Below are 27948 nucleotides of genomic sequence, written 5' to 3' on the forward strand. Positions count from 1 at the left end.
TCCCCAGTACTTTTTCTAGTTGAATTCTGTGACCAGTTGCAGAGAAGACATCTGTCTCAAGAGTTCAGGATTGGGCCGGGCTTGGTGGCTTAGCCTATAATCCCAGCACTTTGGGAGGCTGAGGCGAGTGGAATGCCTGAACCCACAGGTTCGAGACCAACCCGGGTAACTTGGCAAGACCTCGTCTCTATAAGAAATCAAAAAAATTAACCAGGTGTGGTAGCATGTACTCATAGTTCTGACTCCTTGAAAGGCTGAGGCAGAAAGGATCACTGGAGTCCAGCAGGTCGGCACTGGGGTGGCCGTGAGTTTGCCACCGCACTCCAGCCTGAGTGACAGAGATTCCAACTCAAAAAAAAAGTTTCATTGAATAATAATTGCAATAATTGCTACCAATTATGATGCTACAAGGAACCATGTGCTTGGGTAGTTATGCACATTAAGTCTAATTCTTGCAGCAATGCTGCAAGTAGGTGGTATTGTCCTCACTTTGTAGTTCAGTAAAACCAAGATCACTCAAATATGAGTAAGGGTGGAGGAAGGATTTAGAACTACCCTGTGCCACTTTTTTCCCCACAATTAGGAAAGAAAGAATTCCATCCGAGGATCCTTTGGAAAGTCAGTGACTTTCCTAAACATCTCTGGGGTCTGAGGGACTTCAATTCAAGGTGCCATTATCAGGATCACATCTTTTTATTTTATTTATTTATTTTTCAGTTGGCGTCTCACTCTGTTGGCCAGGCTGGAGTGCAGTGGCACACTCACGGCCACCCCAGCGTCGACATACTGGGCTCCGGCGATCCTTCTGCCTCAACCTTCCAAGTAGCTGGAACTACAGGCACACGCCACCACACCCGACTAATTTTTTACGTTTATTATAGTGACGAGGTCTCACCAAGTTGCCCGGGCTGGTCTCAAACCCACGGGCTCAGGCAATCCACTCCCCTCGGCCTCCCAAAGTGCTGGGATTACAGGTTGAGCCACCGACCCTGGCCAGGATCACCTCTTTTTAAAACTCACTCATGTCAATATGCTGTTGACTGCAGGACATCCAGGTGATATGGTAACAACATCAAAGTCTTCCACGAAGATTCCATGTGAGCGGGAAATCCAGATCTTACTAACCTTCCATCTTAGACTACAGGACATCACGGCCATTCTTTTAAAACAATTACTTGTATGTCTGCTAAATAGTATATCCCCTTCTTAATGAGATTTGGGGAGCAGAGCCCATTGGTTATACTTCTGTGTCCTTTTTGCCCCATGAGAACATGGACTGTACACTCCAAAAATGCATCTAGGCAGGTTGGTGGGTTGGCAGATTGAGCTGCAGGAAGCTTAGAAGAGAATCCAGTTTACCTCTCCAGAAATTTCCAAAGGACTATGTAAAGACAAGGCGGAGAGGAGCAAAAAACTGTATTTAAAGAGTCCTAAAAAGCAAAATGTAGACCATTCTAAGCACCACATTCATCTCAGAAGAGTGAACGCCCAAAGCAATTTAAAGCCAAGAAGATTTCCCCCCTTGCGGAGTCCTAGCAAAACTGCAGCAACACAAAATGTCTCTCAGTCTAAGGTAATAAGTAGCAACCATGCAGCCACTGGGGCATAAAAGCATTGCCCTCAAGTGGGGTGTCATGAAACACGAGCTCCCTTGGGAGGGTGTTAGCCAGGGTTCTCAGAAGTCCATCTGTGCTTTTCCTCCCAGACAGTGGCTTTCCCAGGAATATATCCAGACGTTAATCAGACTTCCTAGGTGCACTCAAGTCACCAGCCACCTTGGAGGACCGGGCGGGTCCACAGGGAGTTTTAGAATCTACATTACACTTCCAGAATCTACATTACACTTCCAGTTGAAAGAATGAAGAAAGGGAATAGGAGTGTCACCAACGGTTTCCACCGTATTCGGTTTAAAAAGAATCCTCCAGGGCAGTAAGCACTTCATTACACATGGGTGACTCCGTTATTTCACAAAATTTCCACCCAATTTGCCACAGCAGAGTGACATTCCCTAGACCTTTTGCCCACAAAAGGTACAGGGCATCCTCGCACCTGCCAAGAGGTGAGGATTCAGGGAATGCTTATGCATTATAATACCAGCCAAAGTAAGCATAACATGACCCCACTCTCTCTCTCAACACGTGTGCACCCCCCACCCACACACACATGCAGGCACACACATTCCAAAGCAAATTCTTCATGATTTGGAATGGTTTTCTAGAGCTAGGAATTATCCACATTCCTGTCCTTCTAGATTCTACCCTGTGGCTCATTCTGTTATCCTGCTTAAGGAAGCAGGCCTGTCGTCTCACCCTGTGGTTCTGTTAGCAACAGGAAAACAGCAGGAATTTCACAGGGTTGGACCCAGCTCTCAGCAGCACAAATCTGGGATGTGTTAGGAATGTGAAAACAGCACCGCATTTGCATGGCGCCTTCATTTCTCCAAGCTCAGGATGCTCAGGCAACTTTTCACTGCGGGCCTCACAAGCAAGGCAGAGTCCCACCCAGTCCATGAACCAGGCTTTGGGGCCGGCTCCCCCTTGACCACAGAAGGCCTCCCTGGCCTTCTGAAGGCAAGCTGGACCACATCCCTCCAGCATTCCTGACTGCGGTTCCAGGCCAAATTCCGAGCGATAAACCAAGCTCCATTTGTTTCTCTTCCTCACAAAAGTTTCAATGGGAGACGTGCTACTCTTTCTGTCCTGTCTGACCCTCTCCGCTGAGTTTTGAACAGTTTCTCACTTCTGATGCCCTTCAGTGCCCCATGGTGCCACGCTACACAGCTACACGAACTCCAACTGGTGTCCTGAGCTGACGGTGCTGGTCGTGCGCTTCGGGATCTGATTCAGAATGGTCTACCCAGTGAGATGTCATCGACTGGGTCCAGACTCGCTGTGACATCTCGGGCTGGAGGCTCCTCGTGCCACTGCCTCTGGGCCCCTACCACACTGGTACATATTTTCTCCCCTTTCCTTAAGAAACGCATCTTCGGGCCAGGGGCGGTGTCTCAAGCCTGTAATCTCAGCACTTTGGGAGGCCAAGCCAAGAGGATTGCCTGAACCCGTGGTTTCGAGACCCGCCTGGGCAACATGTTGAGACCTCGTCTCTACAGTAAAAATAAAAAAAATAGCCAGGCGTGGTAGATCACACCTGTGGTTCTGGCTACTTGGAGGGCTGAGACAGAAGGATCACTGGAGCCCAGCAGGTCGACACTGGGGTGGCCGTGAGCATGCCACTGCACTCCAGCCTGGGTGATAGTGTGAGACTTCAACTACGAAAAAAAAAAGAAACGTGTCTTCAGATACCTGCTGTTCTGTGCTAAGGAAGAGACAGGCATCATTCCCCTGTTCCCAAATTTGCTACTCCCAAGCAGCAGGAGAGATGAAGATATCACCCTCTCCATTTGTGGAAGATGAGTACATACACATCTCTCCGTCCTTGGAAGGCAGGGTTTTTTGGAGGCGGTGAATTCCCAAAGGAAGTGACTATTTTGAAAGCAGTCCAGGGGATATAAAGATAGCTGACCATTCTTGTTATCCAGAAAGAGAGTGAAAACAACCAGAAGGTGAGAGGCCGTCTGTGGTTGGTTTACATACATTCTTTCAGTTTTACATTGAAGCCGATTCTTTTTCCATACAATTTTCATAATGTTCCTCTTCTTTATTTGTTTTTCCACGAAAAACTATCCTCCTGTCCTCTACTGTTTGTGGTTCTCAAGGCTTATTTAAATATCTTGAGGGTAAAAAACACAGAATTCACCCCAAGCACAATGTTAGTGCCCAATAACCTGAAACCTGAAACGAAACTGTGAAGAGTTCAGATTTTCCCCACCCCCACCCTCACTCCCACTGCTTCTCTCTGCATCCTGGTGCCAAGCCGGCACTACCCCCAACATCCCTCTCCCGAGCTGTCCGCTGAGCTCCAAGTTCACCTTTTTTCACCCTAACGCTTAACCTCTTCAATTAATCAAAATGGATGTGTTAATGGATGGCAATGGGAAATGATAATAATTTCTGTGTGGATAGAATGAAATACTTTTAAAGCCTTGGCAAGGTTTCTGCATTAATTATTTCACTTAAAATATTATTATATTGGCCCAGCAGTTAGATGGTTAAGTATCAAATTTTCCTCTTTGTTTCATGGATGAGAAAACTGAGATTCTTAGAGCTTAAGAGCCTGGCCCCAAGTCTCAGAACTAGAAGGAAGAGAAGCTGAGATTAGACCTTAGGTTTTCTGGAAGCTGGCTCCCCTACTGTGGCTAGATGACGACTCTTTCCAACCTGTGTGTCTCCTTCTGAAAGAGAACAGCTGGAGTAGGCCATGCCTTAACCGTCCCACAAAGCAGAGACATGCTAGAACCATTTGGGGTACTTGTTGGCAGTGACATTCATGGGCACCACCCAGACCTATTAAATCTGAATCTCTGAGAGTGAAGCCCAGAAATCTGAAATTTAACATATTTCTAGGACAATTCTTTTTTCTTTTTTTTTTTTGAGTTGGAGTCTCACTCTGTCGCCCGGACTGGAGTGCAGTGGCCACTCCCAGCCACCGCAGCCTCGACCCGCTGGGCTCCGGCGATCCTTCCGCCTCAGCCTTCCACGTAGCTGGAACTACAGGCGCGCGCTACCACGTTCGGCTAATTTTTTTTGACTCATTGTAGAGATGAGGTCTCGCCACATTGCCCAGGCGGGTCTCGAACCCGCGGGCTCAGGCAATCCACTCACCTCAGCCTCCCAAAGGTGCGGGATTACAGGCTGAGCCACCGAGCCCGGCTCTAGGACAATTCCTACACACTCTAATGTCTCAGAACCTCTTCCTTGCAGAACCTTCCTCAGAACCTCAAAGAACTAGATTTCTAATGGCAAAATTCCAGACTTCAGAAAAAGCAAGATTAAAGAACTGTTGGAAAACGCTCCTGTTTAACGCCATTAATATTAACCCATGTGGCTGTCTCCTCACCTGGGGGCAGCCAGGCTCTTACTCAGCTCTCTTCAGACCACTCCTCCCCTCCACCCCTCAGCCTGTTCCCCACAACCAGGAGCCACGCACCTGCAGTTCAAAGGAGACATTTTGTCCTTTGCTGCTTTCCGTTTTCTATCCTCCATCTCCATGTTCCTATTTGCTTGATGCTGTTAAATGTAAACTCGAAAGAGAGTAGAACGTACCAAAGGGTATTAAGAAAACACCCTCTTCAAGAATATTCTTCTCCCACCATTTGCAAGAATAACACATTATGCTCCTGGACCAAGTTCCCACTGTGGCTGCATCCATGTAATATTTTAAAACATCTGGGTAATTGATAGACTTTTTCTCTTTTCAACTGAATGTGCAGCATTGTGTACTACTCACCCGTGTGCTCCCCCATGGGAAACGCTGGGGATGTATATTCATCCCTCAGTTCCTTAATTAACGTTGCAAAAACATCAAGAGGGTCTCACCCTTGTGAACACAAAGAGCCGTTCCAGGAAATAGCTCTGCCTCTTGTGTTAACAGATGTCATGGGGCAGTTGGGTTGGAGAGTGTTGTTTTAAAATTCTCAATCTGTTTGGAAAGAGTTTTTTTCTTAGGTGGTTCCTGGAGAGCATCACATACTTTTCTCTTTTCAACTTTCACATCACTTCATTTAGCTTTTCTGCTCTAACTCACCTTGGGTGTTTGTCATGTGGACCAGAAATAACCCAAAGGCCCACTCTTTAGATCTATGGTGGCCATTATCTGCCATTGGCTACTCTCCTAGGATCAGGCCACATTCTGATTATTTGCCTCCTGATATTGAGATAGTGAGCAGCTTTGTAAGTACGCATCAGTGGGTGTCTTCCTGACATCTGGATGAAAAGTGGGAAATATATATATATATATATATAAAATTTTTTTTTTTTTTGAGTTGGAGTCTCACTCTGTCACCCAGACTGGAGTGCAGTGGCTGCTCCCGGCCACCACAGCCTCGACCTGCGGGGCTCCAGCGATCCTTCCGCCTCAGCCTTCCAGGGGAAATATTTTTTAAGAATCAAGATGCTTGGCATCATGGCGACAGATTTCTAATACCTGTCAGAATTTTAAAAATCTAGATCCTTTTAGGGTTACTGGTTTCCGTGCCCCTTTTCATGTTGTTTTGACCATATTAAGCAGCCTTTTGGGTGTGAATTCTTCTGTCCCAGGAAAGGGTGTCTTCATCCAGGTAGGGAATGGAGTCAGGAAGGGGGCCTAAGAGGAAAAGAACACCTCACAGAAGCAGCAGAGTGAGAAGACAATGTACACGAGGGCCAGCGGGATCAAAGATTTGGGAATCTTGAAGATAAGTGTGAGTCTGGCCATGGTCTAGCATCAATCTCAAGATCTGGCCAGCAACAGCGAGAGAGAGAGAGAGAAAAGTCAGTGGAGCTGACTCCAACAAGAAACAGAGCTGGGAAGGCAGGGATGCCTTCCTGTGGATGCCAAAGTCCCTGAGATGACCACAGCAACTTGGCATGTGCTCACATCATTGAGAACAGTCACAGACTGTCCACAAGGAGTCAAATAATGAAATCAACAAGGCAGTCGATGGGTCAGCGTGAGAGGGTTGGCTTTCCCAAGGTGGGCTGTGCTCAGGAGAGGGTGGAATGGTGGTCTAGAAGTGGGGGGAGACATAAGGGTTATACAAGCCCAGCTCATCATTTGGGCGCCCATAGGGAGAGAAGAGGTGCCTCTAGACTGTCTCACCCTCCACATGACTCCAACCAACTCCACCCCTGCACCTCATTGCTTGAGAGGTTCTGGCAAAGCTCCCAATCTATGCTCTGTGCTACAGAATCAGTCTCTGTGAGCGGGGCAGAAACATCCCAAGACCCATAGCTCTGTTTAATCAGCACACAGTAGGAGGTGAGAGGGGACAGGAGTAAAATGCCACCCAAGGAGAGCATTATCGGAGGAGAGAGGCCCCCAAGGGCATGGACTCTGAACCTCTGACATCTTGGAATAAAAGTTAAGTAGCAGAAGAGGAATCCAGTCAAAGAGAAAGGGTACTCAGGCAAAAAGAAATCCCTGCTCTTGGAACGGGCCTCCAAAATCCCAGACTGAGTGTAATATGCCTGACACCTGATGAGTCAGTGTCATGGGAAGCAGCCAGAAGGACGCGGGACTGAAAATTGAATTCTCCATCTGACCACCACTAATTTCTTTTCATTTTTTATTTTTACTTTTTTTGAGTCTAAGTCTCACTCTGTCGCCTAGGCTGGAGTGCAGTGGCACACTCACAGCCACTGCATCCTTGACCTGCGGGGCTCAGGCAATCCTTCTGCCTCAGCCTTCCAAGTAGCTGGATCCACAGGTGTGTGCCACCATGCCCAGCTAATTTTTTTGAATTATCATAGAGACGAGGTCCTGCCCAATCGCCCAGGCTGGTCTCAAACCCCTGGGCTCAATCCTTTCGTCTCTGCCTCCCAAAGTGCTGGGATTCCAGACATGATGAGCCACTGTGCCTGGTTAATTTCTTGTGTGACCCAAGGCAAGTCAGCTAGTATCTTTGGAACTTGGTTTCCTCGTCTGTAAGAGAAAGGTGCTAGGTTAGACGGTCTCTACAGCTTCTTCCAGCTCTGACATCCAATTCCATCTGGTTCAGGGAGGAGGGAGTTGAGGGAAGCACAGAAGCCCTAGATGATGGGGTATTGCTGCCAAAATCACCCCTTTCCCCTCCCCTGTTCTGTTCCCTCATTGACATGCCCTTTATTATCTTGTTGTTGTTGATGCAGTGTTTTTTCCCACAGAACTCTGTGGGATAGGACAGCAGAGCACAGACGGAGCAGATAGGAAAGGGGGGTGAGAGTGGGAATAGAGGGGAAGGGTGGCCACAGCATTTCCCCAGCCTCTGCTCTCCAGGGCCGCAGGCTGAGGAAGTGCGCCTTCCAGATTGGGAACCTGAGAAGGTGAAAGTCTCTCAACACCTCTCACCCTCCAAACTCAGCAACCTTTTCACCGATGTTCCCTGTTGCAGCACCAAGTCACGGGTCACTGTTCTCTGCCACGTCCTGCTTTCCTCAGACTTCTTTAGGACTCTGGTTCGTTCCTGGAAGACCAAGAAGCTGAGTTGCAAAGATCCATAAAACGCAGTATACTTTTGGTATTAGATAGTTTTGCTACACAACAATACATCTCAAAACTCAGTGACTTAAAGCAACAGCCATTTTACTTGCTTCAATTTTGTGGGTCAGCGAGGTGTTTCTGGTCTAGAATGACTTGGCTGTAGTTACATGGCCTAAGACAGAGCTGTCCAATAGAAATATGATGCAAACCATATATGCAATTGGAAATATTCAGCTAACCACATTTTAAAAAAATAAAAGAAACTGGTGAAGTTAATTTTAATAAAAATGTAAAATTTAACCCAATAGATCTAATTTATTAGGCATCCACAGGGTGATGGCCCTAGATACATGTCTCAATATGTAACTAATATAAAAGTGACTAACAAAATATTTTACATTCTTTTCATCATCCAAGTTTTCAAAATCCAGTGTCCAGTTTACACATACAGGAATCTGCATTTAGACTACGCACATTTTAAGTGTTCAATAGTCACCATATTGGATGGTGCAGGTCTAGAATGACGTCACGTGTCTGAGTTCTCAGTTAGGGTAGCTGGAATGGCTGAGATGGCCAGGGCTTCTCGTCACATAGTCTCTTATCTTCCAGGTTTGTTCTCTCTTCAGTTTCTCATCAGCCCAGTTTTGTTCACATGACGGAGGAAAAGCTCCCATGAGCAAGAGAGTCCCAGTGCATCATTACTTTTTAAACCTCTCATTGCTTCATGTTTTCTAAAGTCCTATTGGCTAAAGCAAGTCACATGATCAAGCCCAGAGTCAGTGAGAAAGGGATAGCCCTCTGGGCCTGGTTACCAGGAGGTTAGAAGGAGGGGGCCGTTTCTTCCAGCTCCCCAGGTCTGGGGGAGATATCTACCACTCCCAGTCTCCCTCTCTCTTCTTCACAGAAAAGTTCAAAACAGAAGAAAATGTAAAAAACGAAAATGGAAATAAACTGTAATGCCATCTCCCAGAGATAACCATTCTTAACTTTTAGTTGCCTTTCCATTATTTTTCTATGTATGTATATGTAGGCATTCTACAAATTTGTAGTCAAATTATACAATACTCATTAACTGCATTTAACAAAATATCCTAACATGTTCTCACATTATTAAATATTCTTCTCAAGCATAATGGTTTGCTACTTTTTGTTTTGGGGGGGTTTTTTTGAGTCAGCGTCTCACTTTGCCTCTCAGCCTGGAGTACAATGGCACTATTACCACTCACTGCAACCTTGACCTCCTGGGCTCAGGTGTTCCTTCCACCTCAGCCTCCTGAGTAGCTGGGACTACAGGTATGAGCCCCCATACCTGCCCATTTTTTAATGATTTTATCATTCTATCATATGGATATACCACAATTTACTTATTTAAACAATACCTTATTGCTGAAGGATTATGTTGTTTCTCATTTTTCATGCTTAACAATAATAAGGAAACGAGCAATCTTAGTTTGCACACCCTCCATTAATTTTCTTTCTTTCTTTTTTTTTTTTTTTTTTTTTTTTTGATTCACAGTCTCACTCTGTCACCCAGGCTGGAATGCTGTGGCACATTTACAGCCACTACATCCTCGACCTGCTGGTCTCAGGCAATCCTTCCGCCACAACCTTCCAAGTAGCTGCAGGCACGCCCCACCACAGCCTTCCGCCACAGCCTTCCAAGTAACTACAGGCATGCCCCACCACACCTGGCTAATTTTTTGGTTTATCATAGAGATGAAATCTCACCAAGTAGCCCAGGATGGTCTCAAACTCCTGGACTCAGGCAATCCTCTCACCTCAACCTGTCAGGGTGCTGGGATTGCAGGCTTGAGCTACCGTGCCTGGCCTATCTTCCATTAATTTAAGCCTATTTATGAAGAATAGATTTCTGGAAATAGAATTTCTAGGTAAAAAAAAAAATTGCACATTTCATAGCACCCAATTTATTCATTCATTCAACAAGTAGTTACTCAGCACCTATAACATCCAGACACTCTTGAAGGTGCTAAGGATATAGCAGTGAACAAAACAGGCCAAAAATTTTCACTCTCATGGAAGAGCTTACATTCTACTGGAGGGAGACTATAAGAAACAAAGTCGTATCTCATCTGGTGTGTTAGAATATAATCAATGCATAGTGACAAGTATAAAGATGAGAATTGTTTTAGAGTTCATGAGGACTGGCCTGGAGGATGTCAGCCTTAATTGTTGTTCTGGAGACCAGCTAGACCTTACATGCTCTCTTGAATCACAGGTTGGTGGTGTCATCGGGTTAGTTCTGAAGTCCAGGTGTGGTTGGGAAAGTATTCAAACATGCACTTTAAGTATGAGGTTGTAACTCCTACTCAACTCTCTTTAATTTTTGCAGCACGAGGGTTAGTTCAAAGTACCTAATAAGGTCCTAAAATTGCCTTTTGAAAGGGATTGAAATCAAACAGTAACTGTGAATGACAAAAATCTTAAGATAGCCATTGTCAAAAGCACAATTGATAAGAAAATTTGGTTATTCTGTGACAGATAGCAACATAATAATTATCATTGATAGCATGCACTAAAACATATTAGAATTATTGGAATGTCATACAACTTTGGAATATCATGACTTGTCTCTTGTCATGCCAGATACAGAAAAAGATCAAAACCAAGGGTCCAGATCATGATTGCTTGTAAAATAGATCTGATCTGGGACGTTTTTCAGCCTGAATTCTAGGCCTGACTCCTTTTCACCTTTAAATGACTGGCTATAAAATCAGGTCAAACTGTGTCTTCCCCTCATAACCTATCATCACTGATGTTGAAGCTGCTATCATCAAATAGACAACTCTAGGAATGAACCTTCCCCAGGTACACGGGATAGACAGCCCTTGGAATGACCCTTCCTAGCAATGACATGGGCCCTCCGGCTGTTTACTGACCCACACACACATGCATTCTAAGGAATGATGTTTGGCCAAAAGGGAGAACTGAGAACTAAACCTGAACCTTTTTCTCTTACCCAAATTCCTAACTAAGAGAATTGGGGGGTGGGGGGAGTCACTGCCTGATAAGGACTGACTAAACAGGGTTTCTTACCCTATTGTTTTCCAACCTGATTCTATAACATCACATAACAAACAAAGAAGGAAGTTAACCTATCTTATGGTCCTTGAAAAGCCATCTCTTGTGGATTACCGGACTCCCAGGGAACCTTGTAAGACATCAGTCCATCCTCTCTGAAGTCAGTCACATCTTCACTTCACCTATGTATCAACAAACCTAGAGTCTCAGCAAAACATCTTATCTCCTGAGGACTACATATTACCGGTCAGGAAATCTTCAAACCCACCTATGACCTGCCGCTCTCCTGCCACCACTTGGAAATGTCCCTCCTCCCTGGCAAAACCAATGAGAATCTCACGTGTATTGATTTATGGTTTTTGTGACGTTTGCCACCCTAAAACCATATATAACCACCATTTGGCCACCATGGGCACATGTTCTCGGGACCTCCTGAGCATCGGTGGACCCAGGTTTAAGTCCTGAAGTTTGGCTGAAGAATAAACCATCTTGAAAGAAAGAGAGAGAGAGAGAGAGAGAGAGAGAGAGAGGGAGGGAGGGAGGGAAGAAAGAAAGAGAAAATAATGCCATGAGGAAGGTAGACAGGGAATGGGGCCAGGGAGTGCCCAGTAGGGGCAGGATGGCAAATGTAACTACAGTAGTCAGAATAGGCTTCAGTGACAATTGTTTAAAAAATATTGTTCAGTTTCTTTCTTCAGGGTATATAAGATAAGGGAGAACAGGACCACTGGGGGAAAATACTCAAAAGGTGGCCAAAAAGTCCAAAGTCCAACACCATCGCGTCATCAGTCTGCCATGAGCTGTTCTGTTTTCCCTCCCCTGTACAGACTGTAAAGTCGCGCGTGCTCCAGGTTGTCAAACTGAGGGTCCATGGAGGAAGAAACTTCTGCTGCTAGGCCCAGAGGTACCATATAACTCCTGGTGACAAATGCAGGGAGATGTTGTGACACAGGAGGGTCTTTAAGCATCCTTCCCATGGGCCACTCTCCATTTCCTGGGAGCTGACTCAACTCTGGTCAAGTGTTCCTTCTGACTCACCAGAAACTTGCCATCTGCTGCGATCAGCGCCATTTTTTTCTCAGAAAGCTCAGGCCGTGTTACAGAACCTCTTCTCTATAGCAAAGTGTTTGGAAATACCAAACATTGAGTATATGTTTGATGCAGGATGCATGAAGAATTTTTAAAATGAATAAATTATTTGAATTAATTAAAGAAACATCTTTTGTGAGGAGGGGGAAGAGGGCTTCGTTATTCGCACAGCAAGCCCCTAGCATTGTGGAGGCAGAGTGAGATAAGGATGATAATGGTCTCCTGAGAGAGACCTGGGGTCTGGTTGTAATCCTCCCACCAACTAGATTCATGTCCTTGGATGCAACATTAATCTCTTGAGTTGTCATCCTTTTATCTGGACATATACAACAGAAGACAGTATACATCACTATCTTTGAGGACTGGGTCATAGACAAAACCTACAAAAATCTCTCAGAAACCAATCTTTGCTGCTACTCATAAAAGCATTCATTCAATCAACAAATATTTATGATATGCCTGTTATGTGTCATGCATTGTTCTAGGTATTGGGAACAACTGTTCTAGGTGTTGGAGATAAATAAGAAAGTTCAGTTCAGATTTACATTCTACAGGGGAGTGTAAAATATGTAAGTACATGAATACAACCTGACGGCAATAGGTGCTATAAGGAAAAATTAAGAAAGGGCGATGATGCAATAAAAAAGGACCGAGTTGTTCCTTTAAGCTGGGTGGTCAGGAAAGACGTACTGGAGAAACTGACATTAGAGTTAAGATCTGTTTGCTAAGCAGTAGCCAGACGTAAAAATCAGGAACAAAAATAAAGAAATATCCTGAGGCAGGAATGATAGTGGCTTGGTATGATCTAGAAACATAGAGGATGCCAGAGTAACAGAAGTGTGGTGGGTGATGTGAGATTGGTGTGAGATGAAGGTAAGGAAAGAAGTTTTGCAGGAGTTCTGATTTTAATCTAAAAGCCATTGAAGGGACAAGCCATAGAAGAGCTTTGAGTAAGAAATTGTACATATGGATAATGAAGAGAGCAAGGGGAAAAACAAAGACCAGCGAACAAGCTACTGCAGTAATCTTGGTAAGAGACTGAGGATTCGCGTAGTGGCCGTGGGGAAGAGAGAAAAACACTGATTTTGTTATATTTTCCAGTAGGATTTCTGATGGTTGAAATTTTGACTTGGGCTAGTGGGGTGATTTACAGAAATAAAGAAAGCTATGAAACTAGCAGATTTGGGGATAAAACTCAAAAGATCTATTTTGGTCTTGTCAATTTAGAGAAGCCTACCGGATAGCCGCTGGAGATGTTAAGTAGAAATGAGTCCAGGATTTCAGGGAGAGATCAGGTTTGGAAGGCACAAGTCTAGAATGGCGGGACATTGATGTGATTTGGTGTGATCTCATATTGACTCCTCTCATTAAGTCGTCAAATGAAAAATGAGTAAGTGATTGTAAGGAAAGCAAGGAACACTAACTCGACTTCATAAAACCAGAATCATCAGCCACTTTCTAAGCAAGTTGCTCCTCCCTCTGTGATCTTCATTTTGATTGGGCTAGTGGAAAAATTTACAGAAATAAAGAAAACTATGAAAGTACCAGAGTTGGGGATAAAACTCCCCAAATAGAGTTAGTGATAGTATCTACCAAGAAGGGTTGTTCTGTGGATCAAAGGAGCCAAAATTTGAAAAGCACCTACTACAATATCTAGCACAATGGAGGCCTCTTTCGATAAATGACTGTCTATTCCATCTGAAAGGTCTAGAAAATGCAAGGAATAAGATGGAGACCACCCTCAGAGGGCGTCTTCTTCATGCCTCAAAGGCCCTTTTGGTGATGACTTTGCTGAAGGCAAAATCAACAGTGTAGCACCTCATCTGAATCTGAAATCAGCTGCTGGGGAGCGAGAGAGAAAAATGGTGAGGAATATCTTGACAGTCATGCTACTCGTCAGCCGATAACATATTTTTCACAGATAATTAGACTTGAGCCAAGTGTGCAACAGTAGAAATACATTCTGCAAATATTGCTTTTGGGTGGAATGATGTTTTTTTTTTCTTTCAGTTTTCTCTCTCTCTTTTAAAATTTTTTATTTTATTTTTATTTTTTTAAAGAGCATGTCTGCAAGGAGCCTATTTTAGGGGCTGGCTTGAGTTGTTTTCCTGGCCAAGCTCCAGGAATGTTCACAGCCAGGGTTGCTCAAGCTGCAGAGAGTGGTTTTGTGGGCTATCTTGTTACTGCTTTTAAGTGCCCCAAAGACCCTTCATTCCCTGTCTTCTTCATTCAAAGAAGAGGCGCAGGACTCCTGATCACTAACACTGAGGGCAGAACCTCCAAAATCAAACGGTTGGAGAGGGAAGGGGGGAGGGCTATTACTTCATTCCCCGGTCCTCTGCCCCCTTCTCATGACAGTGGTAATTCCAAACTGGACCAGCTCCAGGATCCTGGTGGGAAAATCTGTAGACGAACGACCATAGCAAACAGCACTCTCAGGAAATGCTCTTGTGGTGTTTCTGTCAAAAAGGGGCCGTTTGCACTCCAGAGGTTTCCCCAGAGGACACCATCCCAGCATAAGGTGTCACAAAGAGGGCACAGGGTCTGTCGTGGGCCGTGGGGGGTAGGGGCATGCAGACGTGGGGGTAGGGGCCAGCAGGGCTGGAGCCACCTGTAGACAAGAGGCTGTTAATTGGCCAGCTCCAGCCAGCACTTAATTCTGGGTGAGTAAATTAAGCCTTCACATGTCACGGAACTGGCTCTGTCTGGAAGCACTGGGACCAGCCTCCACTCTGAAGCTGCTGGGACCACTGCAACCTCCCTGGAGCTTCCGCCTGGATGAAGAGAGCTTCCCCGGGAAACTTTAGAAATAGGTCAAGTTAGGCTGGAAGGTCTCGTGGTGACAGCAAGCAGAATAATGAGAAATGGGCAGAAATCCAGGAACCAGGTCAGAGCCAAGAGTCATCTGAGCTTCAGCCTGACAAAAGGGGTCCTTCTCACGACCCCCTTGTTTTCACCACTCTCCTATCAAAAATGCAGACTTACTGTCTGCGCCGTCCTGTGACTGACAGAGGTCCTGACCCAATCACAGGCAGGAAGGAAAAGGAATTCCTCACTCAGAATTATTCCCCTTACAACACCTCAACTGCATGTGGTCCTGGGAGAGCCTCTTTGGCCTCAGGGAATGTCAAACACTTGGGTAAAATGAAAGGGAAGATCTGTGATCTGACACTGAGCTTCTCTGAGCAAACTTCATTCAGTCACTCAACAAATATGTACTGAGCTTCATACATGTGTCACAGATTCACTGGAGGCAACGATCCAGAGGTAATCTGCTCTGTGGTTGTATGGTTTATGGGAACACACAGGTCACTGCATCTCTCAGAGTCAGATTCCCCATTTCTGATGTGTGGGTAACAACCACATACAGAAACATCATAAATGACCAGCAACATATGTGGGAATGGTTTATTGTGGCACAATCCATAGAATTCTAGTCAGCAGTGAAAGCAGGTGTACTAGAACGCCTTCAATAATGTGCATAAGGAAGTTAAATTGGAGAAGGATGCATTGGAAGGATCCTTTGTATAAAATCTTTAACTGTGCGAAACAATAGATTATGGATACCTGTCTTTGCACTAAAGTAAGCATGGGCATGGTACACCTAATCTAGAAAAGTGATTGTCTCCAGGGAGGAAGAGACATTGGAAAGTGTTCTCAGGGGTTTTCAATTAAACCTGAAATGTTTTATCTTTTGAACAAGCTAATGGGTACACAGATGTTCGTTATATTATTAGTTACACTTTTGGTACACCTACAATGTACCAAAAATAATAAAAGTGTTTAGTTCACCTCGATACAACCTACCTATGGAGTAAATCCCCACTTGTACCCCACAACTCTAAAATAAAATAATAAAAAGTGAAAAAGAGTCTAATCCCACGCCTAATGTCCAAAGATAATGAATTATTAGCTTTCTGTCATCTGTCAATTCCATTAGCAGTGTGGCTAACCCAAAGCAAGATAACCCTAAGCATCTCTGCTTGGATCTGGTATGTGCCATATGGTTTCTGAAGGAGGAAAAAGGCCAAGTAAGAGCTTCGATTTTCAAATTCTGTATTATTAGCAGTTATGGTTCAACACTTGTTGAGTGTTTGCTATGTGCCAGGCATATATTTCATGGTCATTAAGGATATTACATGCATTATTACCACGTTAAGTGAGGATGCTGACGCCCAGAGGAGTTAAGGAACTCGCCAACCTTACTTGACCAGTCAGTAGAGGACCCAGAATTCACATCCAGATCCATTTGCCTGAGTATTCAGCGGTGAGAAGCTACAACTCAGAAGAGAACTCCTGGGCAACTCAGCACCATTCCTAACTCACTGCCTGACAATGGGCAAGTCCTTGCCCATGCCCTGTATCCCAGCTTTCTCTTAAGGCTGGAATATGGAGACAGTGATAACAGCCTTCACCCCGAGTGGGCTTTCTAACTGAGAATGTGCAAATCTTTCTGTGGGTCTTGGATCAGATGAGTGGCATACAGTTACCTTCAGTGAGATACAGTAGAGGTCCCCTGCATTGTCCCCATCCCACTGTAGTGCCATGTCCTGCTGTCCCCTCTCAAGGAAACCACTTCACTCAGCAGGAAGCTCCCTGTTCACATTGCTAACGTCAACCCTGCAAAAGTGGGGTAAGCTCAAAAATAGCCTTTTATTTTTATTTATTTATTTATTTTTGAGTTGGAGTCTCACTCTCACCCAGACCTGCTGGGCTCCAGCGATCCTTCCGCCTCAGCCTTCCAGTAGCTGGAACTACAGGCATGCGCGACCACGTCCGGCTAATTTTTTGGTTTATTGTAGAGATGAGGTCTCTCCAAGTTGCCCAGGCAGGTCTTGAGCCTGCGGGCTCAGGCAATTCACTCACCTCAGCCTCCCAAGGCGCGGGATTACAGGCTGAGCCACTGAGCCCGGCGAAAAATAGCTTTTTAATTAAGCCATGACATTCCAGATCTAAAATGCATTTTTGTCTTTCATTACTTCTCCTTTACTTATGCTTAATTTCACAGATAACACATGAGTACATTTGAGTTATATTAAAGCCCGATTCTCCACTAGACACTATACCAGGCTCACCTTCCCAGAGGGTGAGCCCTGTTTCTGGTTTAGGGCATATTCTAGTCTCTGTCTAGTCATTCACATATATGTGCATGCACCTATCAGATACAGTGTGAGGAAATTTATAAACTTGTACTATATCTAGAACTTGGTTTTTCTTTTTTTAACTTTTTATTTTTATCAAAGTTACTCATGCACATAATTCATAATTTAAAGAGTCAGCTAGATAAAAGTTTATGAAGTCAAACAGCAGTTCCCAACATCCCCATCTTCATTGCTTTCTCCCAGAGGCAACCACTTGCATTTCTTCCGTCTGACTCTCTGGATATTTACTTCCTACCACTTAACAAACTTGTTTCTTTTTTTTTATTTCCAGTTTTAGGAATTATCAATTAATTTCCCACAATAAAAGATGAAGCTTAGCTCTCTCTCTTTCCCCTGTCCATTCTGTCCCATACAGTCTTGCTATCCCTTCAATCTCCCAATGTACTCAGAGCACAATTTTAATTACAACAGTATTTGGGAGGGCAACTATTATGCTATTCACAGCTAAGTAAGCTATAATTAAATTCCTTCCCTTCACAACCTTGTGCTTTGTCTAGACTTTGTAACTATCTCCCTTTCCCCATTTTGTTCTTTTCCGAACTATGTTTAATTCAACAAACTCAGTGCCAATTGTTTATATTTTCTTTCAATATATCCAGTAACCTGTCAATTACATCTTCTTGAAGAAGCCTCTCTTCTCACCTGCTGCTACCTGACTGTTTCCCTTCTCTGCCAGGTACACAGCTCTCATCAAGGGAGCTCCCTTCACCATAACCTTGGGAATTCTCTTCACCTTTCTCCTGTATCGGGTCTCCTGGATCCTTTGTCTTCCACTTGCTGGGTTCTTGCTCTCACTTTAATGGAGCATATTCTCTGGTAGGTTCCTGAGAAATGACATATAGAAAGTAAATTGTTTGAGAGCCTCAGTGTCTGAAAATGGGTTTATACTACACTGACCCTTGATGGATAGTTTGGTTAGGTATAGAATTCTAGGTAGAAATTGCTTACATTAAAATTTTTTAAAGCATCAGTCCATTGTTTTCTAACTTCTAGTGGGAAATCCAAAGCTTTTCTGATGCCTGAAACTTTGGGTAGGACCAGTTTGGTTTTTCCTGAAAATGTGTGGCATCTTCTCTATAACCAATTATTGATATCCAAAACACCCAATATTGCATGTGCCACCCCTAGGTTTTCCAGCCTCTCCCGTAGTTAGGGTCAGAGTCATGGTCTTACCAGTGGGCTGAGAGCAGATGTGACACATGTCACCTCCAGGCTAAGGAAACAAAAAGCCAGTATGCTTCCTCCAGCCCTATTTACCCTTGCTACAGCTACCTCCAGGGATACATGATCCAAGTGTCATATTTACAAGGGGGGGTGGGATCACCTGAAATATGTTAAACTTTGCATAAATGGGAAACTTTGGTTTTGTGAAGCCATTAACAATTTTTTTTTTTTTTTTGAGTTGGAGTCTCACTATGTCACCCAGACTGGAGTGCAGTGGCCGCTCCCAGCCACCGCAGCCTCGAACTGCTGGGCTCCGGCGATCCTTCCGCCTCAGCCTTCCAAGTAGCTGGAATTACAGGCATGTGCTACCATGCCCTGCTGATTTTTTTTATTTATTGTAGAGATGAGGTCTCGCTGCCCAGGCGGGTCTCGAACCCATGGGCTCAGGCAATCCACTCACCTCAGCCTCCCAAAGGCACAGGATTACAGTCTGAGCCACTGAGCCCGGCTGCCACTAACATTTCTGAAGGTTGTCTGCTTCAGCAGCTGGCATCAATAACCCTGACAAATACACCAGTTATTCTGGAATTTCACATATATGTGTCCTACAGTGGGTGTATTTTTAACCTAGTGCTAGGTACTTAGTGGGCCCTGGAGATTCACAGCCTCCAGTTCTGGGAAATTTTATTTACTGATGCTTTCCTCCTTTGAGTTTTCTCTGGTTTCTTTCTTGAACTCCTTTTGTTCAGTTACTGAACCTCCTGAATTAGTCCTCTAATGTTGTATCTTTTCACTCCTATTTTTCATTTCTGAATTTTATCTTCCAATCTTTCTAATAATTATTTTTAACTTCTGTTATCATGTTCTTAACTTTCAATAACAGTCCAGAAAAAGTCCAGAGATTTTTTTCCAAATTTGACATATCATTCCCATGCATAATTTCTTGCCTTTACTATACAGACATGTATTCATCATCTATTGTTTTGCACCTTTTAAAACTTTATATGAATAGTCACCCCAGTATATCATTCTCCATTTGCTTTTTTCATTTAGCTTATTTATCCACATTAATAAATGCAGTTCCAGTTGATGCATTTTCACTGCTGTACAGAATTCTAATGGTTATGCCACAGTATATTAATACGTTGTGCTGGCCATTTAAGATGTTTCCATACTGTTGTTGTTACCCACACATCAGACATGGGAAAACTGAGTCTCAGAGATGCACTTACCCATGTGCTCCAGTAAGCCATAACCCGCAGAGCAGATTTCCTGTGGGTCACTGCCTTTAGGGAATCTGGCACATGAATGAAGCTGAATACATATTTGTTGAATGACTGAATGAAGTTTGCTCAAGACCCTTAGTGTCAGATCTAGTTCCAGAACACAGACCTCCCTCTTTTTCGTTTTACCCCAGTGCCTGACATTCCTGAAGCCAAGGGGGCTCATCCAGGGCAGCAAATGTTGTAGAAAAGTGGTGAGGTGGGGGATTTTGAGAGAGGACTGCTGAAAACTACCTCTGTTATGTAAGTTTGTCTGTCTTCCTTTAGTTCTGTCTATTTTTGCTTTATAAATTTAAAAGCTCTGCTATGAAGTGAATACTCATTTACGACTGTTGTGTTTTCCTGATGAATTCACTATGATGCCCTCATTTTATCATTATGAAATACTCTTTTTTTCTCTGATCATATGCCTTCCCTTAAAGTCTATTTGTGTATCTTCCTTTGTGAAGTGCCTGTTAAAATCTTTATTGGGCTGTTTATCTTTTTATTATAGAACTGTAAGAATTCTTTACACATTTCAGCTAGAAGTCCTTTGTCAGATACATGTGAGACAAATATTTCCTTCCTGTCTGTGGCTTGCCTTTTTCATTTTCTTAATGGGGACAGAGAGCAAAAGTTTCTAATGTTTATGAAAACTAAACAAATTTTATGGTTCATAATTTTTAATCCAAAAAAATTATGTTTATCCTAGGTTTGTAAAGATTTTCTTCTGCATTCTCTTCTAGAAGTTTTATATTTTTAGCATTTACTTTTAGATCTGTGATCCATTTCAAGATAATATTTGTGTAAGTAATAAGTTAAATGTTGAAGTTCATTTCTTCCAAGTGGAAAGCCAATTGTTTCATTGTTCCAACACAATTGTTGAACAGCCTGACCTATTCCCTTGATACCTTTGGTGAATATCAATTAACCATGCATGTGTGAGTCTATTTCTGGATTATCTATTTTGTCCCCTTGACATGCATGTCTATCCTATGTCAATATCACACTTGTCTTGTTTACTCTAGCTTCACAGTAAGTATTAAAATCGAGTAGTTTAATTCTTCCTCTCTTAAAAAAATATTTTGGCGTAAGTCCTTTGCTGATCCATAAAATATTAGAATTAGATTGTATAGTTTCCAACAAAAAGCATGATGGGCATTTCTTAGGATTTCATTGTATCTATGGATCATGTAGAGAGAACTGCCACTTTAACAATATTGAGTCATTTAATACAGGAACACAGGTTTATCTCTCAATTTATATAGGTTTTCTTTAATTTCACTCATCAGTGTTTTGCAGTTTACATTGTTCAGTCTGGCCTAAAATTGTTAAATCGTTAAGTATTTCAAATTTGGTATTATTATAAATGGTAATTTTTTTAACTTCATTTTTCAATTTCATTACTAGCATATAAGCTTGCAATTAATTTTTATATATTGACTTTTTATCCTGTGACCTTGATAAACCCACATTACTTTTGGCAACTTTTTCTGTAGGTTCCTTAGGATATTTTATATACAAAATTGTATCATTCATCTGTGGCCTATAGTAAGATGTTGGAAAGAAGTAGTAAAGATGCTGTAATCCCAGCACTTTGGGAGACTGAGGTGAGAGGATTGACTGAGACCACGGGTTCAAGAACAGCCTGGGCCACTTGGCAAGACCTCATCTCTACAATAAACCAAAAAATTATTCAGGCATGGTAGCACATGGTTGTAGTTCCAGCTACTTGGAAGGCTGAGGCAGAAGGATCACCTGAGCCCAGCAGGTCAACGCTGGGGTGGCTGTGAGTATGCCACTGCACTCCAGCCTGGGCAACAGAGTGAGACTCTAACTCAAAAAAAAAAAGAAGAAGAAGAAGAAGAAGTAGTAAAGATGAACATTTTTCCCTTGCATATAATATTAGAGGAAGAAAGTCTATCTTTCTTCCTGTAGAATTATGTTAGCTATAGGTTTTCTGTTGATGCTATTTACTAGGTTATCTGGTTTTGTAACAAGGTGCCATACTGTTTTCCAGAATGACTGTACCATTTTACATTCCCACCAGTGATGTATGAGTAATCTATAGCACTTTTTTATCCTTTTACTTTTCACTTATTTTTTAAGTGTGTTCCTTTTCTTTTCTTTTTTTTATTTTTCTTTTTTTTTTGAGTGGGAGTCTCACTCTGTCACCCAGGTTAGAGTGCAGCGGCATGGTTACAAACCCTGTAGCCTCCACCTGCTAGGCTCAGGAGATCCTTCCACCTCAGCCTTCCGAGTAGCCAAAACCACAGGGATGCGCCACCACACCTGGCTAATTTTTTGATTTATTGTAGAGATGAGGTCTTGCCATGTTGCTCAGGCTAGTTTCAAACCCCTGAGCTCAGGCAATCCTCTCGCCTCTGCCTCCCAAAGTCCTGGGATTATAGGCGTGAGTCACCGGGCCCAACCCAGTGTGTTCCTTTTCAACAGCATGTAGCCAAGTCTTGCATTCTTATCCAGTCTCACAATCTATACCTTTTCATTGAATTATTTATGCCATTTACATTCAATGTAATTATTGATATGGTTGGGTATAAACCTACCATCTTGATACTTATTGTTCAGTAAAATGCTTCTTATTATTCCATCCATCACTAAGGCACTGTTCTTTTTTTCATTATTATTCTTTTTTCTTTCTGTGCTTCAGATTAGTTTCTATTGCATGTTTGCAAGTTCACTGATGTTTCTTCCAATAGTGTCTTGTTTTTGATAATCCTGCTCAGTGAATCTTTATTTCAGATGTTGTAAAATGTTTAGAATTTTTCCATTCTAAAAGTACCGTTTGACACTTTTTGTACTGTTTCGCTTATCATTATGTTTATGTTTTCTTGAAATACTTAAGCATATTTGTAAGAGCTGTTTTTAGCATGTGTGTCTGCTATTTCCATTATTGTTTTTATTTTGAGATTCATTTCTGTTGATTGACTTTATTCCTTTATTTGTCATATTTTTCTTCCTGTCATGTCTAGAAAGATTTAATTGCTTATTAGATGTTAGAATTTTATATTAAGTGTCTCAATTAGTTGCCTTTTCAAAAATATAATTATACTTTATTTTTGCAGGAAAGTAAATAATTTTTCAGGTGATATTGATTCTTTTAAAACTTGTTTTTAAGCTTTTTGTTGGTGTGAGTCTATAACTGTTTTTCTATACATATTTTCATCTTACCAATAAGGTGTGACACTCCAGCAGTCTCTAGTTTGTGCCATGAGTGATTAATAAAGACTCTCTATTCTGGCTGGTTGGAACACAGTTGTATCTTAGTCCTGTGAGATATCTAGTTACTGTTCAGCTTGTAGTTCCACAGTCTTTCTTTGCCCATCCTTGTGAAATTTCACTCTACACATACACAGCTTAGAATTCATCAAAGACTCAGTTAGACACCAATCTAGATTCTGGATCTCTTTCTCTGCTTAGCTTTCTCCTCTACAGAACTCTTCTCCATTAGTTCTAGTTGCCTCAGTTTCCCTGAACTCTGAACTCTATGTCATCACCTAGCAAGACTACTGTATTCTGCTTTGAATACTCCCTCATTCCCCTGTATTTTGGGTTAAAATGTGCCCTCTAAGCAGAAAGCTAGGCCTATCATAAGTTCATCTCATATAATTTCCTTCTTTCAGGAACCACAGACTCAAGCTACCTGTTGTCCATTGTTGAAAATGCCATCTCATATATTCATTCATTTTTATAGTTTTTATGGTGGGAAGGTAAGGCTAGCTCTGTTATTCCATCATGGCTAGATGTGAGACATCTTTTAAAGAAACGGAGAGGGAAAAAATACAGCATGTTTTAAGTTTATTTACATATTTACAATTTTGAGGTTTCTTTATTCTTTTTTGTAAATCTAAATTTCCAACAGTCTGAGGAATTTCTTTTTGCATTTACTATAGTCATAGCTGCCAGAATTAGTTTCTCATGCCTTTTGTTATCTGAAAATGTCTTTATTTTGCCTTCATTTGTAAAGTAATATTTGCTGGGTATAGAATTCTAGGTTGACAGCGTTTGTTTAATTTCAGCATTTTGTCTTATTCTCCACTATTAATTCCTGGTATGTTTTATTTTGCTTGCTGATCATTAAAAGTATGTATTTATTTTATTAATTCATAAATCAATTTGAATGACAATTCAAAACGAACATGTATCCAGATAAATTGAATTTAAAAATCAAAGAATACATAGAAATAAATCATAGTTATGTTTAAAGATACCTCTTTTGCACAAGTGGCAAAATGGATTGGGCTTAAATTGTACATTAAAAATATTTTCTAGTGTATAAGAAGATAAAAACAACTATAAAATCACCACATATTTTTTGTGTGGAAATATTTTTAGGTATGTAATTTTAAAATGCTGTTTAATCTGATTAATATGGTTTAAAAGCAGTATAAGACTGTGTGCTTCTAGTTATGGTTGAGTAGCTTGCATTGTACTAAACTTCTACAGATAACAATGGCACAAATAAAATGTTTTAAAAAAACAAAATTTATTTCCCAGTGTCATGTGCAACTAGCATAGCTCTGGTTTTTAGAGTCAACCAGCCTTGAAATCAAGTTAATCTTTGTTAAAACTGAGAATTACAATGTTGATATTATATAGATGGTGAGAAAAATTTGATCTTCGGACTTTGTTATGAAAAATAATTCTTATTATCATACAAAAAGATGAGATAAGAATTATTTCACAAGTCTCTGGACTATTTCCTTTTGTTTCTGTAAGAGCATTGACCTCATACCTGGATAAGAATGAAAAACCAAGCAGGGCTCGGTGGCTCAGCCTGTAATACTGTGCCTTTGGGAGGCTGAGGTGAGTGGATTGCCTGAGCCCGCGGGTTCGAGACCCACCTGGGCAGCGAGACCTCATCTCTACAATAAATCAAAAAATTAGCCGGGCGTGATAGCGCGCACCTGTAATTCCGGCTACTCGGAAGGCTGAGGCGGAAGGATCGCCGGAGCCCAGCAGGTCAAGGTTGCGGTGGCCGGGAGCAGCCACTGCACTGCAGTCTGGGCAACCGAGTGAGACTCCAACTCAAAAAAAAAAAAAAGAATGAAAAACTGCTCTCATGCTATTGGAGGGTTTTCTTCTGCATAAACTCAACTAATCCTAACAGCTTCTGCCCCCAAGGCAAATGGCTGCACCAACTAGAATGAGTTTTTGCAGCCTATGATTTCCCTTGTACCTGAGCTTTTTAAAAATTTCACATCCTTTATTTTTTCACACCAAGGTGCACTTATTTAGGTCCTGGCTAAGCATGGTGTCGCACCCAGCAATCTAAGCACATGCGGTGTCTGATGCCAGGGAGACAGTATCGTGTCAAAGAAATACAGACAAGTCAGCATAAACATTCAATGTTAACTCTGTGGTCTACTGTGCCTACAGGATGCCAAACATCTGGATGAAAGATGAAAAATTCAGTTAGAAATCTTGCTGTCCTTCCAGATAATTGAATAGACTTTTGGTGAATTGTATAAACCCAGCAACTGGTTATAAACCCAGTTATACCAACTTATATTTATATAATGATTTACAATTGTGGAGAATATGTGTGTGTAAATATGTTTGTGTGTGTATGTATAACGCTTCATTTAATTACCATATCTGTATGGACTAGGTTTAATTATTCCATTTTACAGATGAGGAATTTGAGTCTTTATCAAACTTGTACTGATCTCATACTTTGTGCCAGACACAAGACCTATAAAGGAAATAAAACAATCCCTGTCTTTTTTTTTTTTTTTGAAAGCAGGGTTTATTGAGGGGACCGAGAAGCTCCCACAGTGGGAGGGGACCCGAAGGGGTTGCCCACAATCCCGGTCTTAAAGGTGCTCACAGATCAAGAAAGGAGCTTGAAATCGAGTGAACCTGACTTACCCAATGTCACACAACTAGTAACTGTCATATCTGGGACTCAGTCCAACTTTTCTGGCACCAATTTCAGCACTCTCTTCACAGCTGCCTCCAATAAAGGCCCAACGCCACTTACAGAGCAGGGAGTAGAAAAGGGAAGGGACAGGAGAGCCACTAGAGTTGGGAGAGTCTTATTAACATCAAGATCAGAAATGAAGTGCACATCATTAAAGCCACAGTTATGAAGACTATGACCAGACACTGGAAAATACTCTTCATGTTTGAATAAAAAGAGAAAGAGAGAGAGTAAAAGAGACACAAATGGCTGGTCTACCATGTTCACCTGATACACATGTGGATGAGCACAGGACAAGAAATGGGTAAATTGAAACAGCTGGATTTTTCAGGTTGCAAGACTGTAGCTGAACTTTCACTTTTTTTGTTTCCCTCTTGATTTTTCTAAACTATAAACTACTACCTTACAGTTTTTTTTATGTTTCTAAAATATAAATAATAGGTCCCAGGGACCAGGGATAACAGAAATAGTAAGGCTTTTGTAGCCATATAAACCTTTCAATCCCAGTTTTGCCAATGACTGGATCCTGGGAAAGTTATTTAACTGCTCTGTGCCCCAGTTTCTTTGGCAGAAAATAATGTTAACCCTGCAGGATTAGAATTAGAGACTACCTGTTACACATCTAGTACATCAAAGCAATCACTCATCCTGTAATTATCTTTCTCATCTTTATTATACAGTATGAATCAGAAAGTGTGTTAAAAATATAGAGGTATTGTCCAGACTACTGTTTGCACAAATATGGCCAGAAGTCCACAATGGTATTTTTAAAACAAGGAACAGTAACCTGGAATCATCCTTATCAGCAGTAAAAACAGGTACCGAGCCAAATACTAGGGATATAAAAATGTACAAAATACCACTTTGTCTTAAAGGGATTTATCATCAATCTCTTTATCTACAACAAACACTTATTAAGCACCTCCTATAAGTCAGAGACAAGAAGAAGAACTAGTGGTATAGAGATAGATAGAACTTGGTCCTTAACTATAGTTCAGTAGAGGAGAGAGAAATAATCCTGGAAACAGATATATACAATACAGTGTGGAGATCATAATCATAAAGTTAGGCATATGGTAGCCCAGAGGAGAAATACCTAACTGAACCTATTGAGGGAAGAGGAGGGATGTCTAGGGAGAACGTCTGAAAGGGTGGCCCCTGAACTGAACCCTGATGTATAGGTAGAAGTTAGTTAGGAAAAGGGACAGGTGGAATGGAGTAAAGCCTCCCAGGCAGAAAGGAAAACATTCACAACAGCATATTAGAGAACCACCAGCAGTTCAGTCTTGTCAGAGCATAGAATCTGAAGCAGAAGATGAGGCTGGAAAGGTGTTGAGAACCACCTCTCATGAAGTTCTGTACACCTTATCCAGAGAGCAATGAAGGACTTAAAACCAAGGAGACAGGAGTTGAGGTAGTCAGATTCACATTTCAGACAAACCCCATAGATCTCTGTGGAGGGAAAATTAGAATAGGACAAGCCTCGCTGTAATTAGGGGTCACCTTAAACTTCAGGAGAAAAATATGTCTGGACTGGGACAGTGATCACGAGAATAGACATGAGAAGGATGGAAACAAGACGGCAGAACCATCTCTAATGACCCCGAGAGCCAGTGAAAGATAGAAGGAGATACTTGAACTCCAGGAGAGAATTTGTTACAGACACAGTCTAGTCAAGCTTCATGGTAGAAGACATGGGCAGCGCTTTAAAGAAGAGGACGTGGGTGGAGAAGCAGAGTTGCTCTCAGGCAGAGGGAATAGAATTGTCCAAGCCAAAGAAGAAGCAGTATTTAGTCTGGGTTCACGTAGACCAGTGTGCAATTGGAATGTTTGATCTTTGACATGCCTTCTGCATTGTGAATTCTCATCCCTATCATGGAAAACGCATTTGCAGTAAAACAGATTCTGTTTTCTCCCCAAAGCCCTCTGACCCTTTCCTGAGGCTAGGCATAGAGAGAGGCTACAATGGGCTCATGTTAGAGAAAGATGCAGAAATTCTTCTAGATTATCATACCGAAAAGATAAGACAGAATCCTCCCTGATGGCACGGAAGGTCTGGTGGTCTCATGATGACACTTAGCTGTGAAAGACAAAGAGGCAACCCCTCTCCTCTCTGCTTCCTTCCCATTCCTCACCTCCAGCCCCATGCTGGGTCATCCAGCGACAGTCAAAAGTGATCAGCTCTCAAGTGCACCAAGGAGGAGTAAGATGGGAGAGGGTGGGGAGAAAAGTG

This window comes from Carlito syrichta, unplaced genomic scaffold (assembly GCF_000164805.1).
Source record: "Carlito syrichta isolate Samal-C Ts95f unplaced genomic scaffold, Tarsius_syrichta-2.0.1 Scaffold302570, whole genome shotgun sequence".
Taxonomy (NCBI): domain Eukaryota; kingdom Metazoa; phylum Chordata; class Mammalia; order Primates; family Tarsiidae; genus Carlito; species Carlito syrichta.